Here is a 6,000-nt window from a genome sequence, read left to right on the forward strand (position 1 = left end):
AATTGTTTTGTAAACAAAACAATTCTTTCCTTCAATTCTGCTTTCCTACATCATCAAAACATGATTATCTCTATTCCTTATAGTTCATACAAAATTTTGAGGTTATACACATCATCAGCAACATATATACTATCTCCATGTAACTTCAATAGTCATAATATGATGTCTACAACATGTTATAAACAAAACAATACATTGTTGTAAACAAATTCTATACTTAAACAATTTTTTTTATTAACAAACACTAAGTATCTTTATTTTTGACATTTCCTATCAGTATATACATCATGTGTTGCCATAAATGAAAATGATTACATATCACTATTATCCAATTGTCAACAATCTCCCCCTTTGGCTAAGTAACAAAAACTTAACTATCAAAATAAACATTACATCTTTTATAACTTGTTCAACTTTACATATATGCTCCCCCTTACAATATATTTTACACTTTTACAATCATCACATGTATCTCTCCCCATTGTATCTTTTCCAAAAATCTCTACTATTTTCATATATACAATTTTCCCATATCTCCCCCTTTGACATGAATGACAGAGGTCAAAATGTCAAGATACTGTCCAAAAACTATCAAAACTGTTGTCCTTTTTTATGCTGAAATAATCTTCACATAATCATCAAAAATAGTCTTTAAATTGTCCATACCTTTGTTCCATGTCTCTTTGGTAGATTCAGCTAATGTGAGAATTGCACATAAAGCATATGATACAATTTCAACTACATTGATATTTGAATACAAAAAGTTTGAATATGTGTCCTTGGGCTTGACACATTCCTCTAGCTACTTCTCAACAAAAGATAACTTTAGAGCAATGGATTCTCTAAAATCAGATGTTCTCTTCAAAATATGCTCTTTTTGAAGTTCCAATTTCCTGATGTCACTCTAAATACTACCAACTTGACTCTCAAAAACATCAACTTTGCTAGATAGATGTTGGATTCGGCTGGATAAAGCCTCTAGCTCATTCATCTTTATCTCTATCTGACTATTTAAGTCTTTAGTCAACTTGTATGATAAGGTACACTTAACATACAAATTTTTTCCTTCCTAATGACATTTCTAAAGTTCTTTTATGCATGTATCAAGATTAACTAAGTCATTCTTGATATCCTGGTAGATGGTGCTAAACAAGTTAGCATCATGGGAAATTTGAGCCTTTTCCTCTACAACACTCAATAGATTTGTGAACTCTTCATCAAAATACTTTAGCACTACATGTGCTCTCTATTTAGGGTCTGACTTAGTATGTTGTACTATCAAAGTGTTGTGCAATCTATCTGTTGCTTCCATTAAAGTTTTTTGCAAACTTTTCATAGTGTTGTTCTTCTACATGGGTTTGGATAGGGATGAGATCACATTTGTTTGATCATCATCATCAATATCCAAACTAGTAAGAGAGAGAAGATTAGATGAATTAGATGATTTAGTCTCATCCTCCCTCTATTTATTTGTTGGTTCTTTAGTTCTTCTCTCTTCCTCTTCTTTCTTTTTCTTTTCCTCTATTTCTCTCTTCTCTTTTGATCTTTTCTTCTCTTCTTCCTTTGTTTCCCTTTTCTTTTCTTCTTCTACAATACTTCTTTTATCTTCATCTTCCTTTCTTTTCCTTTCTTCCTCAAGCTATTGTTTCTTGGCTTCTTCTATCTTCTTCTTTTCTACTTCTAGTAGTCTCTTCTCTTCCTTAGTTTGCCTTAAGTTATCCTCAATATCTTCAGTGTTAGGTACATTTGGTTTAGAACCACCAAATGGATTAGTATCATCAATTTTAATTATAATGTTTGTTTTCTCAATCTTCATAGTGTCACCAATTACTAACACTTCCAAGGTTCTAGGAGCTAGAGGAGATGTTGCCTATAATTTTGTCAACATCTTATTGATTGTCATTGTAGTCTCCTTTATCAACTTATCCTTTTCACCAACCATGAACAAAAATGGTCTCAACTTATTTCTTAAGTATGGTGAAGGCTATTTAACAATCTTTTTATTCCACCTTCATTATCAATCTTGTAGATAGTCCTCAGCATAGACTTTTGAAGTTCAAGGTCTTCTTCTCTTGTAGGAGTCTTTTTATCTATAAGCCTCTCATAGACTTTCTTGTTCACTACTCCTTCAATATCTTTCAAACTCAGATCATTTTCTATGATATATCTTAGAGTAGATATATCAATTTGATCATTCTCAAAATTATTATATAATTCATAAAACTTGTTCATTTGAAAAAAGTTTCCCTCATTGGAAATTGTTGTGTTAATCTTCTCAATTGTTGGCTTCCAAGGTTGTTGAGCTTTGTCTAATGCTTGTTTAGGTGGAGTCATCTTTTCTACTTGTTTAGCTTCCTATTCCTCATCATCTTCATCACTTGACTCAATTGTCAATAAAATTTTTTGCCTCTTACTAGGTCCTGTAGCTAGTTGTTTGACTCTCTTGGTATTTCAAGATATTGCTTCCACTAATCTCTCTAATTTTATTTTTTGCTCACTAGGCTAAACATTAGATACTGTTGCACATGGTATTCTCTATTCCAAAGATGTTTTAGCAACTGATACTGACAAGGGTTGTATGTCCAATACACCTTGCTTCATTTTTTGACTCATGGCCTCAGATTCGCTCTCTGTCATTCTAGCCTCTGATAGTGCCTTCTTCATTATTGATTCAACCTTTTAATGTGATTCCTTCTCCAAGGTTGCTTGATGAGCATGCTATGTGATCTCATTGTACATTCCAAATCTATATTTAGCTTTATCTTTTTCTAAATTCAAAAACAAATCAATCTAACCAAATGTAACATCATCATTCAACTCATAGCTCAAGGGATCCAAAAATGTCTCCCAATGTTCCACTACTTGAATATAAGTGTGATCTATATCAACTAATATACAAATATCTTCCTTGAATCTATGCACAATTGCAGGTGAAATCCTAAATCTTTTTTTCATCTTATTTTGAAAAGTCCTCATAATTAAGTTTCCACTATCCAATATATTGTCTATAGGGTGCCTTCTACATACCTCTGTGATCTTCTCCATAGTGAATTTGTCACTACTCATTATGTCTGTGACTAACAAGTAGGGAAATCTCTTCAATACATGGAAGAATATGTGATTTATCAATGATTGGAATCTAAACACACCATTCTTTGTCCTCTTAATCTTTTCAATGTTTTTCCAAGAGTTGCATTCTTAGTATTTCAGTCAAATTTACTTACTATTTCTCAACACATATCTTATAAGGTACATATATAAGTCCTACTAAAAATTCATCAATCTTAAAACTTGTAAAAATTGAATAAGCAATAATTCTACTAAGAAATCTCACATCATCTTGCTTGATGGAGCTGATTACCATGGCCTTCCCATTATATATTGCCTTGGTGTAACTTTCCACTTTCTTCTTAACCATCTTCTCACCTATGGGTACACTACCTTATTTGCTATGACCAATTACCTCATGAATAAGGTTGGCAAAAATGCCTACTACATTATCTTGCATCCACAATTTTCCATCACGTATCCTACTCAATATGATCTAAGTCCATTCATCTATATCTAGCTCATGGTAAAAATAATACATTAACAAGTCAAATTCCTTTAAAAGTTCAAATCCGAGCTTCATAGTCATGTCAAGGTTAAAGACTAGTTCCATATCCTTATTCATATATCACTACCAATTGACTCAAACTTGCAATTCAAATAATTTTCTATGTCTTCAAGGTAAACTACATTGTTCAGAGTGATAGACAATACAAAGTTAGGGTTTCCTTCATTAGATTTTATGAAAATAATCTTAAACTTAGGTCTATCCTCTTCTCAACACTATGTACTAATGACATATCCATGTTCTTTATCAATATGAACTTTTACCAAGAAAATTTGTAGAAAAAATGATAAAATACCTCCTTCCAAAAATAGAGTTTTCTTAGAAATTTCTCTGAAAAGTCACTTCTAAATTCTCTTTGCTTTGAATGTGTTTGTAATGAAATAAAATCAATTTTGTACTCCATTTATCCCTTAACTTGATTTTTCATTAATTACATACTTCAAAAATATGAAAAAGTTGTTACTTACATTCTACAATTAGTTAACTGCTAAAGATCATCTATCTAATCTCTAAATGTCACCCGAGGTAACTATAGCCTCCTTCCATCATGAAAAATATCCTTGAGACTTTGCATCATGAAATTCTCTAAAAAAGATTACTTTTTAACTTTTGTTACAAAATTAGCCTTTAGAAGTTCTCAAATTCTAATGTTGTGAACAAGCTTAATTCAACTTAATTGAATCAAACTCAATGACTAACTTCAATCCTCCTATCTCTTTATCATCTAACTTTTCTTTTGAAATATTTGTTCATTTCACGAATGCTTCATTAAGTTCCTCTTGAAGTTCACTCACAATGTTTCTTTGTTCTTCATTGTCTTTGCTAGTTCTAGAGATCATTTCATAGTTCCTTCTATCATTCCTTCTATTCCTAAAGTTTCTTCCATTGTTCCTTCTATCTCTAAAGTTTTTGTCCATTCTACAGTACTTTGTTGTGTGTCTAAAGTTGTTGCATAACTAACATATAGGTGCTCTACTTCTAGGATTATACTGATCATTTTGTGCATACCAATTTTGAGCAATGTGTCCTAAGTTATTACACTTATAACACATGATTTTTCTTCTATCTTCATAAGATCTTCCTTCACTTGTTGTCCTTTCATTAGATCTTCTTCTATCTACAGGGTTAGTATATCTAGACATTCTACTATTTCTCCTATCATTATCATACTTAGGTTTTTTACAATTAATTACATTAACACCCATACCATGACAATTATGACAATAAAAGTCCTTAACATGATTGAATGACTTATTAGTACAATCTCTTTTCATATGACCTATTTCATTACATAAAAAGTGTTTACCTCTAAATTCATACCTGGTTATGCTAGGAGTTTCCACTTGCTTTGGTTCATCCAAGATTTTGGCTTCCTTATTTTGATCAACTTCTTTAGGTTTCTTAGAAGATTGACTCGATTCAATCATATCATCATATTTGTCTTTTTCTTTTGGATCTAATCTAATCTCAAGTTTCTTTATGTTAATTAGATAGTTAAGACTAGTCTTATCATAAGAAGATCTTTGTATAGACATTGAATCATCAACCTTTTCTCTACTAGAATAAAGCTTCTCAAGCTATTGTTTGCATTGTGTCAATTCACCTCTTACAATAGTATTGTACTTAAGGAATTCTTCATGATCTTCTTTCAATGTTTCAAATTCAAATGTTTTGTTTGCTAGACTTGCTCTCAGATCTATATTTTTAGTCTTTAAATCAGATTCAATTTTGTTAGGATCATTTCTCAAAGTCAACTTCAGATTTTTAATCTTTAACTCATGCTTTAAGATATTGTACTCTATATTTAACTTGGAATAGTCATCATCAATAGTTCCAAATTCAGTAGATTCGGGCTTGGATTTTAGATGTTCAATCTTTTCCTTCAACTAACCAATGTATACTTTAGAGTATTCATATTTGTCCTTTAGCTTATCTCTTTCTTCAATAAGGATATCAATTTGTTGAAGAGCTTCTTCAAGGTTCTTCATCAATTATTCCATATCCATAGGGATCTCACTTAAGCTATTAAGCCTCTTTAAAGCTACTGTACTTTGATACCAATTGTTAGAAATAGGGATTACTAGGGGGGAGTGAATCAATAATCTACAAACTTTAGTCAACAACTAGATATTATTAATTACTTTAAACCATGCATAACAAAGAAATAAAGTAATGCTAAATAGTAACAATAGCAATGCACAAATATAACTCATAACACCATATTTTGTTAACTAGGAAAACCTTGGTCAAGGGAAAACCCTATTGGGGATGATACCCACTACATAATATATTGATATATATATTCCTTATTAGAGGATGGACCCTATTAGAATTCAATGAGAAAATTCAGTATAAAAATTCCCTATTAGTAGACTTTGAATCCA

The sequence above is a fragment of the Cupressus sempervirens genome, chromosome 6, assembly GCF_028749045.1.
Source record: "Cupressus sempervirens isolate cs-2001-9-10 chromosome 6, ASM2874904v1, whole genome shotgun sequence".
Taxonomy (NCBI): domain Eukaryota; kingdom Viridiplantae; phylum Streptophyta; class Pinopsida; order Cupressales; family Cupressaceae; genus Cupressus; species Cupressus sempervirens.